This window comes from Mauremys mutica, chromosome 26 (genome assembly GCF_020497125.1).
Source record: "Mauremys mutica isolate MM-2020 ecotype Southern chromosome 26, ASM2049712v1, whole genome shotgun sequence".
Taxonomy (NCBI): domain Eukaryota; kingdom Metazoa; phylum Chordata; order Testudines; family Geoemydidae; genus Mauremys; species Mauremys mutica.
The window spans coordinates 9,598,129-9,610,162 of NC_059097.1; the positions used below are offsets into that span (position 1 = coordinate 9,598,129).

General features: G+C 54.5%; 1 pseudogene; it reads left to right on the plus strand.

Annotated features, from left to right (window-relative positions):
• The first annotated feature begins 560 nt into the window (after positions 1 to 560).
• LOC123356633 overlaps positions 561 to 12,034 on the plus strand; it is a 584,020-nt pseudogene continuing 572,546 nt past the window's right edge.

Genomic DNA, 12,034 nt, shown 5'->3' on the forward strand with positions numbered 1-12,034 from the left:
TGACCAGACTCCCAGTGCTGGAGCCTGAGCTCACTAACCAGCGGCTGCTGTGAGATATGAAGGGGGCACCCATGAGTCAGGCTTATTGGAGCTGCCTCTCCCCCCATATCCCGCTCCTCACAATGAGGAGGGTGTTGGGCTTCCTACCAGGGAGCTCTCCCTGGACCCTGCTAGGGGCTCCATCTCCTGTATCAGTCGGTGGCTAGTAGGTGTGTGATGGATCTGCTGGGAGAGACAAGGGGCTCTCTCTTCGTCCCCTCACCCTGGTATTTGCTGGATACGCTGAGCGGGGTGGGGGTGGGAATCTGTTGACTGCGATCCACCCAGAGCTTCCATTTGATTCGCTCCTCTCTGCCACAAATAGTGGGGTTGTGAGTGGGGCAGCAGGTACTGAGTGGGGGGCTCTTGCTCTTTCAGGGGCCGGTGACCTTCGAGGAGGTGGCTGTGCATTTCACCAGGGGAGAGGGGGCTCTGCTGGACCCCACTCAGAGAGCCCTCTACTGGGATGTCATGCAGGAGAACTATGAGCCGGTGACCTCGCTGGGTAAGGATTCCCGTCACCCCTACAGTGTAACCATTACGCTGCCCTGTTTCAGCATCACCCCACATGCCAGTGACACACACACCAGCCCTCTGCCCTGCCCTGCTACACAACACTGCGGGAACAGCACAACGTCACACCTCGTCTCTTTGCTCAGGTAAACCTGGGGGTCGGGTCTCGCCTAAAGAAAAGAAACGTCTTATCCCCGGCCTACCCCTCCGCCGTACGCACACGTCTTCCCGTCTCACTGGTTTTGATTCTTTCTGTTTCCCCGCAGCCCCACGACCACCCGTTCCCCGGCACAGACATGCGCTTTCTTGGTGACGTCCGTGACCGTCACAGTGCAAGAGGGCCAGGGGGTTGGTTGTATCTGATGGAAGTTCTCCCACCGACATACCCCTGTCCACACCGGGGCTTAGGGTGCTGTAACTTACCTCACCCAGGGGGGGCGGCTTATTCAACCCCCCGAGCAACATAATTGACATCAACTGTAGCGTGTCCCTAGCCGAGGATATCGGTAGAAAGCTAATGAGATAATGTTGGTCGATATCATTGCGTGGTGCATGGATGCAGGACACGGGCAAACACTGCAGACGTGTCAGGAATGATTGTCGGCACGGGAATGGGTTCCCTGGGGAGGTGGTGGAATCTTGGGTTCAGAGGAAAGAGAGATCCTGAGAGCTCCCTGCACAGACAAAGACGCATTTAACCACCTCAGAATCTGTCAGTGGCTGAAATAAACATCTGGGATCCCCTACAATGACCTTGGAGCTCTCTTCGTTCAGCAGATGTGGTGGCCTCAGTGCAGAGAGAGCTCATGGCTTCCGACAGATTGTAGCTGACACCCGGCATTAGCTTGCTCCCTTGCCGCCGAGAATTTGGATGGGATGTGAAGGCTGAATTAATCTCTCCCGTTTGGGGGAGTTCAGTTCCTGATTTTTATTTGACCTCTCGCCAGCACATTTTTTGGTTTGCTCTTCCCTATTCCATCCCCGTTTGAGGTTTCTCTCTCTGTCCCGGCAGGTGACGCAATGCCACGCGAGACGAAGGAGCAGACGCCTCAGCAGGAAGAGGCTGAGCGAGTGGATAAACTCGGAGCATTATCGCAAAGATCGGAAGGGAATGTGTCCACGATTCACGAGCAGGGAAACTCCTGCGAGATTCAGCACAGACCAGAGAGAGAGCAGGGAAACCAGCCAGGGGAGAAAGTGGGTAAATTAATTTCCTGTTGGGGAACTCAGAAGGACCTCAAGGAAACCACAGCCCAGCAGGAAATCCCCAGAGGAAAGAGAAAAAATACATGCAGTGAGTGCGGGAAAGCCTTTAGTTGCTGCTCAGCCCTTATTAAACATCAGCGAATCCACACGGGTGAGAAGCCTTATGAATGCAGCAAGTGCGGGAAAACCTTCACGCAGAACTCAAACCTCATTAGACATCAGAGGATCCACACGGGGGAGAAACCCTACGAGTGCGGCGAGTGCAGGAAAAGCTTCACTCACAACTCAAACCTTCTTGTCCACCAGAGACTCCACACGGGGGAGAAACCCTACCGATGCGGCGAGTGCGGGAAAAGCTTCACCCACAGCTCAGAACTTACCACGCACCAGAGAATCCACACCGGGGAGAAGCCCTATCGGTGCCGCGAGTGCGGGAAACGCTTCACGGCCAGCTCGGCGCTCATTACGCACCAGAGAATCCACACCGGGGAGAAGCCCTATCGGTGCTGCGAGTGCGGGAAAAGCTTCGCTGTCTGCTCAGCGCTCATTACGCACCATAGAGTCCACACAGGAGAGAGACCCTATGAATGCTGCCAGTGTGGGACAAACTTCAGTGACAGCTCAGCCTTCCTTCAGCACCAGCGAATCCACACGGGAGAGAGACCCTACGTATGCTGTGAGTGCGGGAAAAGCTTCACTCGCAGCTCAGACCTGACTACGCATCAGAGGATCCACACGGGAGAGAGGCCCTACGAGTGCGGTGAGTGCGGGAAAAGCTTCACTCAGAACTCAAACCTCATCGCGCACCAGAGAATCCATGCAGCCGAGAAGCCCTACGGATGCGTCGAGTGCGGGAAAAGCTTCACGCGGAGCTCAAACCTCATCGCGCATCGGAGGATCCACACAAAGGAAAAGCCCTATGAATGCTGTGAGTGCGGGAAAAGCTTCACCGACAACTCGGCTCTTATCACGCATCAGAGGATCCACACGGGGGAGAAACCCTACGGATGCCGTGAGTGCGGGAAAACCTTCACTCAGAGCTCAAACCTCATCGCACATCGGAGGATCCACACGGGGGAGAGGCCCTATGAATGCCGCGAGTGCGGGAAAAGCTTCACTCAGAGCTCACAACTTTCTACGCATCAGAGAATCCACACGGCAGAGACACCCTCCAAATGCTAAAAGACCAGGAGGCCTTGTGGCACCTCAGAGACTAACAAATTTATTTGAGCATAAGCTTTCCTGGGCCAGAGCAGGAACCGTCCCCATCCCGGTGCCAGTGGTAAGCCCATAAAGCCAGAGGAAGAACTGCAGCTAACAGCCACCCCCCCCCGGCAGGGCTCCATTTGTGGTTCCCCACCGCCGGGGTATTCTTAGTGAAAGACAAGGACGGGTCATGGGCTTCCGTGAATTTTTGTTTATTGCTCGGATCCTGTTTGTGACGTGCTAAAAACACCCACGCCCAAAGCTGAACCTTAGTAATGGCTTTGCTCATTCCCGCGTGGGAACCGTGACGGCGGCTCGAACTCTCCGTTTATCCCGCAGTTGGTCCAGGCGAGGGGCCGTTTGCGGTTTGTCCGGTCACGGCGCAGACCTGACTGTCCTTTCTATCAACTCCATTGTCCCACGAGTCATGGGAGTGGGTCCCTCTTGCCACACAGCTGGGAGCATCGTATTTATACCCATCCTCCTGTTGCAAAGGTCCCGTTAGCGTCACCAGTGATGCAGCTTGTATCACTCCCGGTTGTGCTGGAGCAATTATTTTTGGAACTTTTTTTTTTCATTATATTTAAATTAATTTTAAACGAAGAGGAGCAGGAACAGGGGGGGGGAAACGTGTCATTTCGGCTTCTGTGACCCTGGAAGGAGATGGGGTGACTCAGAGGTCCCCTCCCTCCAGAACGGTTCTGGGCCATGCAGAGTTTATCTGCACAATCGGTCCCTCCACCTCTCAACATGTCATGGGATGCAGCGTTCTCAGTCTTTGGGGGGGGCTACAGGGACCCCCGCCCAGGGCGGCCCACCCAAGGGGGCGCGGGGGCTGCATTCCCAGCTGACCTGCCAAGAGGCTCGCTGGGCGACGGAGGCGGCACGGGAGGCAGGCGAGCAGCAGCCTGGGGGCGTGGGAGAGACCCGAGCTGCAGGGGGCTGTTGGACGACCAGACGTGGGAGCCAGGTGACACCTCCGGAGCAGGGGGGCCCCCTCCTCTGTTTGGCCCTGGAGTCACCCCTGGCCACTCCGGACTGGGAGCCTCCTCCTGACTGCTCTGCAGGGGGGAGGTGCTGATTGATGGGGGGGTGTCCCCCTCCCCCCCACCCGGGTACCCGATTTCCACTGAGCTGGGGTGACGGGACGGGGGGAATCTGCGTGAGCTGCTGCCTCCCTGGGGCCGGAGCTGCCGGCAGCTGCTTGTGTCTGAACAAGCCTAGTTCAGGCTCCTGATCCTGGGAACTTTCCTAAAGAGACAGCGCACGCGCACGCGCACACACACACACACACACACACACACACACTCTGACACTCTCCTTCACACAGTCCCCCCAACACACACACCAGGGCTCCCTGCATCCAGGTCACTTCCCCACCTGGGTGCAGGAGGGGGATGCAGGGAGCTCAGGAGGGAGGTGCAGGGATTAGGGCTGAAGGGCGCACAGGGCAGGGGTTAGGGGGCAGGAGGAGAGGTTGGGAGTGAAGGGGGAGCAGGATTAGGGGTGAAGGGGGCCCAGGGCAGGGGTTAGGGGGCAGGAGGAGAGGTTGGGAGTGAAGGGGGAGCAGGATTATGTGTGAAGGGCGGCCCAGGGCAGGGGTTATGGGGCAGGAGAGCGGTTGGGAGTGAAGGGGGAGCAGGATTAGGGGTGAAGGGGGCCCAGGGCAGGGGTTAGGGGGCAGGAGGAGCGGTTGGGAGTGAAGGGGGAGCAGGATTAGGGGTGAAGGGGGCCCAGGGCAGGGGTTAGGGGGCAGGAGGAGAGGTTGGGAGTGAAGGGGGAGCAGGATTAGGAGTGAAGGGGGCACAGGGCAGGGGTTAGGGGGCAGGAGGGGAGGTTGGGTGTGAAGGGGGAGCAGGATTTGGGTTGAAGGGGGCACAGGGCAGGGGTTAGGGGGCAGGAGGAGTGGTTGGGAGTGAAGGGGGAGCAGGATTAGGGGTGAAGGGGGCCCAGGGCAGGGGTTAGGGGGCAGGAGGAGAGGTTGGGAGTGAAGGGGGAGCAGGATTCGGAGTGAAGGGGGCTGTGGCAAAATACCTGCCCCTCTGCTTGTTAGCTCAGTCCGTCCTAGCTTCAGAGGCACAGGCTAGGCACAAGGGAAAAAAAACCCTTCTCAATCTCCCAAGGCCGGGCTGATTCCTTCTCAGCCAGCCTCCTAGTTCTAGTTTCTTTTCCCCCCTGGGGAGAATGCCCTCCGTCCTGCAGCGAGTCTCAGAGTTCAGCTGTCCCTCCTTGCTGGCAGCTGCCCTGCTTCTCTCGTCCTCCTTCCCCCCTGGCTTCCTTGTCAGGGAGGGTTTAAAAAGGTCTCTAGCAACTGGGGCCAGCTGAACCTGATTAGTTTCTTCCCAACCCCTGCCCCAGCTGAACCTTATTTTGCTGGCTAAGCCTTCCTGGCTAATTGTTACCCCTCTCCAGGTAGCTAATTGGCCTGAGTTTGCCACATATCCCCCCCCCCCCTGCTCAACACTATGGGGTTGGGCCACTTGGGTCGGAAAACAATGTACCCTTGACAGGCCATCCGCATTGCCATGTTGAGACCCGGACCGGTGCCGAACCATGAAGTGGAAGGGCTGAAGCGACAGGAACCATCTCGTCACTCGCGCGTTCTTGTCCTTGTTCTGGTGCATCCATTGCAACGGGGCATGGTCCGTGACTAGGGCAAATCTCCGTCCCAGTAAATAATAGCGGAGGCTTTCTACGGCCCACTTTACCGCCAGACATTCCTTCTCCACGATGGCGTACTTCCGTTCTCTAGGCAGGAGCTTTCTACTGAGGTAGAGGACGGGGTGTTCGTCATCTCCGACCATTTGGGAAAGCACTGCCCCCAGGCCTACTTCCGAGGCGTCCGTCTGTAGGATGAACTCCTGCCCCCAGTCTGGGGCTACTAGGACAGGGTCCGTGCAGAGGGCCGTTCGTAGATCCACAAAAGCGGCTTCGGCTGCAGCAGACCATTTCACTATGTCCGGGCCCCGAGCCCTGGTCAGGTCCGTTAAGGGGCATGCCCTGGTGGCAAAGTGGGGAATGAACCGCCTATAGTACCCCACGAGTCCCAGGAACGCTCGGACCTGCTTCTTCCGCAGTGGCCGGGGCCACTTCAATATGGCGTCTAGCTTGTTGAGCTGGGGCCTCACCACGCCCCTCCCCACTACATACCCCAGGTATTTGGCTTCAGCTAACCCGATCGAACACTTGGAGGGGTTCGCGGTCAGCCCGGCCCTTCTCAGGGTATCTAATACTGCCTCTACCTTTCCGAGATGCGTCTCCCAGTCGGGGCTATATATGATGACATCATCAAGATAGGCAGCAGCGTACTCCCTATGGGTCCGTAACAGCTTATCCATTAGCCGCTGGAAGGTAGCGGGGGCCCCATGTAATCCAAAGGGAAGAACGGTGTATTGATATAGTCCTTCCGGGGTTGCAAAGGCCGTCTTCTCCTTGTCGGTCTTCGCCAGGGGGATCTGCCAATAGCCCTTGGTAAGGTCCAGGGTAGACATGAACCGGGCCTTTCCTAATCTGTCGATCAGTTCGTCGATCCTGGGTAAGGGGTAGGCGTCAAACCGGGATACCTCGTTCAGCTTGCGGAAGTCGTTGCAGAACCTCATACTGCCGTCTGGCTTTGGCACCAGAACCACGGGACTGGACCACTGGCTATGAGACTCTTCAATAACCCCTAGGGCCAGCATCTTCCTGACCTCTTTCCGAATTTCCTCTCTTTTGGCCTCCGGGATCCGGTATGGCTTGACGTGCACCTTCACCCCGGGCTCTGTGAAGATGTGATGGTGCACTTCCGTAGTTCGACCGGGCTTCTCCGAGAACACGTCCTGGCCAAACTCGTGGAAAGCGGGGAGAGGGTCCCCCATCTGGGCCGCCCCTGGGCCCCCAGGGTTCTCCCACCCTTCCTCCTCTTTCCCGGGGAGTAGGCCATCAAATCCCGGAAAGTCCCGTCCGATAAGGACAGGGTAAGGGAGTTTCGGAACGACTCCTACCGTCACCTCGGTGGGGTTTCCGAGCACCTCAATGCGTACAGGGACGGTCGGGTAGTAGCCGACATCCCCATGTACACAGGATATTCCCGAGCGCGGGGCCTGGGATAGTTGGCCCGGCTTGACCAGCTTCCCAGAGACCAGCGTAATTGCACTGCCTGAGTCTATTAATGCTGTGGTCCCTATCCCGTTCAGCTTAACGGGCCGAGTGTATCTATGAGGGACCATCGTGTCCCCGACCAGACTGATTAGCCCGCACGGTCCCCCTATTTCCCCTAGTTTGCACTGCATAGGCTCCCCAAGGTCAGGGCATTGGGCAGCAATGTGCCCTAGTTCACCACAGGCATAACATCGGTATCCTCCCTTGGGCAGCCCCCTATTTTTCGGGCTGCCGGGATGCATTCCCGGAGCCCTTCTTCCCCAGTCCTCCAGTCTTTCCGGGCCTGCCGGTGGTTCCTTCACCTCCTGCCTCCCCTCCATTTTCCGGCCCGGGGCTAGGGCGAACGGGGGCCTCGGCGTAGAGGCTGGCCTCTGATATTGGCGCCTCCCTCCCCCAGGGGTCTGAGATAGTTCTTGGGCTGCCAAGTGTCTCTCCACGAGAGCAACCAGATCATCATAAGAGGAGGGGTCGTTTTGGCAGACCCACCCCCGTATGTCCGGCGGCAACCCTCTCATGTATCTGTCCAATACCAGTAGTTCTAATACCTTCTCCGGACCATGGGCCTCGGGGCGGAGCCACTTCCGAGCAAGGTGTATCAGATCGAATAGCTGGGACCTCGGGGGTTTGTCCTCCCGGTACTTCCACTCGTGGAAGCGCTGGGCCCTTATGGCAGGCGTCAGGCCTGCCCTCGCCAGGATCTCCGCCTTCAGCCGAGAGTAATCCATGGCTGCTTCCGCGGGCATGTCAAAGTAGGCTTTCTGGGCCTCCCCGCATAGAAATGGAGCCAGCAGACCGGCCCACTGGTCCTGTGGCCAGGCCTCCCGCCCGGCCGTCCTCTCGAACGCGAGGAGATATGCCTCTACATCGTCCTCTGGTATCATCTTCTGCAAGTAGTTGCTTGCCCGTAGCGGTCGGGTCCCCTGGGCCCCCTGCGTCATCGTGGTCAGGGCCTTCAACTGATTCACTACCTCGGTCAGGTTTGCTCGATCTTGGGCTGCCTGGCTCATCAACAGCTGGTTGGTCTCCTGTTGCACCCGTACGGACTCCCGCTGGGCAGCCACCTGCACTCGGGTGGCCTCTTGTTGGGCCGCAGTGGCCTGCATCAGTGCCTTCAGCACATCCTCCATTTTAGAAGAAAAAAAAATTTTTTTTTTTTTTGGGGTCTTCACCCTGCCCAGTTACGGCTTGCCATGGAGCCTCACTCACTGGGCGATCCCACTCCTGACACCATGTGTGGCAAGATACCTGCCCCTCTGCTTGTTAGCTCAGTCCGTCCTAGCTTCAGAGGCACAGGCTAGGCACAAGGGAAAAAAAAAACCCTTCTCAATCTCACAAGGCCGGGCTGATTCCTTCTCAGCCAGCCTCCTAGTTCTAGTTTCTTCCCCCCCCCGGGGAGAATGCCCTCCGTCCTGCAGCGAGTCTCAGAGTTCAGCTGTCCCTCCTTGCTGGCAGCTGCCCTGCTTCTCTCGTCCTCCTTCCCCCCTGGCTTCCTTGTCAGGGAGGGTTTAAAAAGGTCTCTAGCAACTGGGGCCAGCTGAACCTGATTAGTTTCTTCCCAACCCCTGCCCCAGCTGAACCTTATTTTGCTGGCTAAGCCTTCCTGGCTAATTGTTACCCCTCTCCAGGTAGCTAATTGGCCTGAATTTGCCACAGTATATTACATCAATACTATTAGTTGCAACCAAACTTTTGATCTCATCCAGTAAGGATATCCAGTTGGTTTGACAATCTATTGTGTCTAAACCTTTGTTAATGGGTACTAATTATATTACCCTCCTTTAATTCGTTATTAATGAACACCAGTATCGGCTGCTCCATTCTCTTGCCCATTATCGATTTTAGACTAACACTCTTCTAATTAGCTGCGTCATCTCTTTTACACTTTTAAAATATTGGCACAGCATTAGCTTTATTGCAGTCTTATGGAATTTCCTCAGTGTTCCAAGTCCTAATGAAAATCAACACTAACAGTCCTCCACGCTTCTCCACCGGGTCTCTCAAAACTCTTGTTATCTGGACCTGCTGATTTAAACACATCTAACTGTAATACCTGCTGTTTAACATACTCATGACTTCTTGTCGGAATGGAAAGAGTATCGTTGTCAACATCTTATGATATGAGTTACATCATTTGTTTTTCTCCATATCCAGGAGAGAAATATTTATTGAACACTTTTACCTCTTCTGCATTATTTTTGATAATTTTGCCATTTCCATCTAGTAATTTACCACTACCGTTGTTAGGATTAATTTTGTACTTAATATACTTTTAAAACTTCCTTCTTATTTTTCATTGATTGATCATTGATTTCTGATAGCTTCCCTTACCAATTTTCTACAATTCTGACCTTCTAACTTATAGTCTTTACTATTGACTTCCCCTTTCTTCCATATATTTTATTTGGAGAGTGTTGGGATTCCTACCAGGGAGCCACCAGCAGGGTCCAGAGACAGCCCCATCTCCTGTATCAAGCTCTGGCTAGTGGGTATGTGATAAATGTGATGACCCTGCCTCTGTCTGTCAGGTGGGAGACACAAAGATTCTCTCTTTCTACCCTCTGATTCCTCCTGGCTGTTCTAGGCAAGGTGGGGTGGGACTCTGTTAACATGTGCCTCCCGGAGCTTCCATTTACCTGGTGCTGCTGTTCTGTGAACAGTGGGATTGTGAGTGGGGCAGCAGGTACTGAGTGTTGGACTCTTGCTCTTTCAGAGGCTGGTGACCTTCGAGGAGGTGGCTGTGTATTTCACCAGGGAAGAGGGGGCTCTGCTGGACCCCACTCAGAGAGCCCTCTACAGGCATGTCATGCAGGAGAACTATGAGACGGTGACCTCCCTGGGTAAGGAGTCCTGTCCTCTGGGTTATTAGAAGCTGTGGGGTCTCTAAAGAACCTGAGTAGTAGTAATTTTATACCTTTATTTGTCATACAAGTTTTGACAAGTTTCCTTGCCCCCACTATTTTTGCCTCATCTCCCACCTACTAGTATAATTTTTGGACATGTGCTTTTTTTGGTGCTGTCAATCATTTTAAAACTGCATTGAATGTATCCTTATTGGCTACATTAATAACTACATTAATCACTGTAGCTTTCATGCCTTTTCCTCATTGTAAGAGGAAAATATACGGCCTGTAGAATTCTAAATTGAGTAAATAGGTGTATGAGTCATGCCTGGCTTGTGTGACAGTCAGATGAGCTCCTCTTTTGATAGGAGAGTGTAATAATGTTCCCATTCAGGACCCCACGGGTGAAGGGAGAACAGAGCTGTGGGAGGGGAGGAGAAGGGGGAAGTAGATAATTCTGGGGTGCCAGGACATGGGGAGGGTGTGTGCAGGGTTAGAGCTAAGAAGCAGCAGGGAGGGAGGAGGTTGTGAGAGACGAGGGAACACAAGAATCTCCCAAGGTGCCGGGAGGTGGTGCCGGCTGCCAGTAATGGGATGAAGGGGAGGGCAGTGTGGGGGAAGGGCACCCAGGAAGTGGGCTGGGTGGGTCAGTGGGAGGGAGGAGAGGTTTGGGGATCCAGAGCTGTGGGGAACCCAGACCTTTAACCCCGGATCCCTACCCAAGCCTTGTTGGTTTAGAGCCTCCACTCTAGTATTATTTCTGTTCAGTTTCACTTCTTTATACATTTCCCCCCCCCCATATTATTATTTTAACTCTTGACCTCCCGCTCATTACCCCCCTCCCTGTATAACCTCCCCGTCTCTGTGCACAGCGACCCCGGCCACCGACCCTGAGTCCTTGCTGCATCCTCCCTCCCAGAGCAGGGCCCCTACCCAGGCACAAATGGGCACTTTGTTGATGATGTCACAGGGTGGTGGTGTAGCCTGTACAATTTTTACACCTACAAGATGACGTATTGGGGGTACAGCTCGCCCTTGTACATGGCTACTCAAAGTTAATGGAGGAGATGAAATTGGGTGAAACGCACAGACACTTGATTTATAGTTGAAATCATAGGCAAGGATCAGTACACCTAACGATTAGAGTCAGAGAAGTATAGTAAAGACGGGCTTGCACGGTGTGGACTTACAAGCTATGGACACCATTGGAAACAAAGATCGAGGCGCAAGGGAGCCCATCAGAAGGGAGGCCCTGCTTCAGTTTACACTGTCTTGGGGACCTGACAAAATGAAAAACTGGTAACTAGGAGAGTTATTTTCTCTGGTTTCTTATGCTAAGAGGATGGCGATATACCATATCTGCTCCTTTACTCTGATTACAGTAACGTCAATAGCTGCCCCAAACCATACCTGGCCTTTGGGAAGTCCATAATTAAGCATCAAGCCTCAATTCTCATGATTTACATCACTGATTTATTAATCATTCTAATATATGAATGCGTCCAACTGCTGAGATACTGCATAGCAAACTAATTGCTAGAGCCCGCCCCAGACTTCCTTCTTTCAGAATCCTGTGGCGTATTCCACCCGCTTGTGGTTCCTCATTAGTCTCTCAAAATGAGGGTGCGAAATATCTGACCTGGGATTGTCTCCTTAGGCCTATTCAGGTAAATCCCACACCTCCCACAAAGGCTCCACCAAATACAACACCACTGGCCATCACATACAGCCCCTCTCCAGTGCATTATCAATGATCTACAAGCTATCCTGGAAAACGATCCCTCACTCTCACAGAGCTTAGGAGGCAGGCCAGTGCTCGCTTACAGACAACCCCCGAACCTGAAGCAAATACTCACCAGCAACTACACACCACACCACAGAAACACCAACCCAGGAACCAATCGCTGTAGCAAACCTCGTTGCCTACTCTGTCCCCAGATCTACTCTAGCGACACCATCAGAGGACCCAACCACATCAGCCACACCATCAAGGGCTCATTCACCTGCACATCTGCCAACGTGATATATGCCATCATGTGCCAGCAGTGCCCCTCTGCCATGTACATTGGCCAAACCGGACAGTCTCTAGG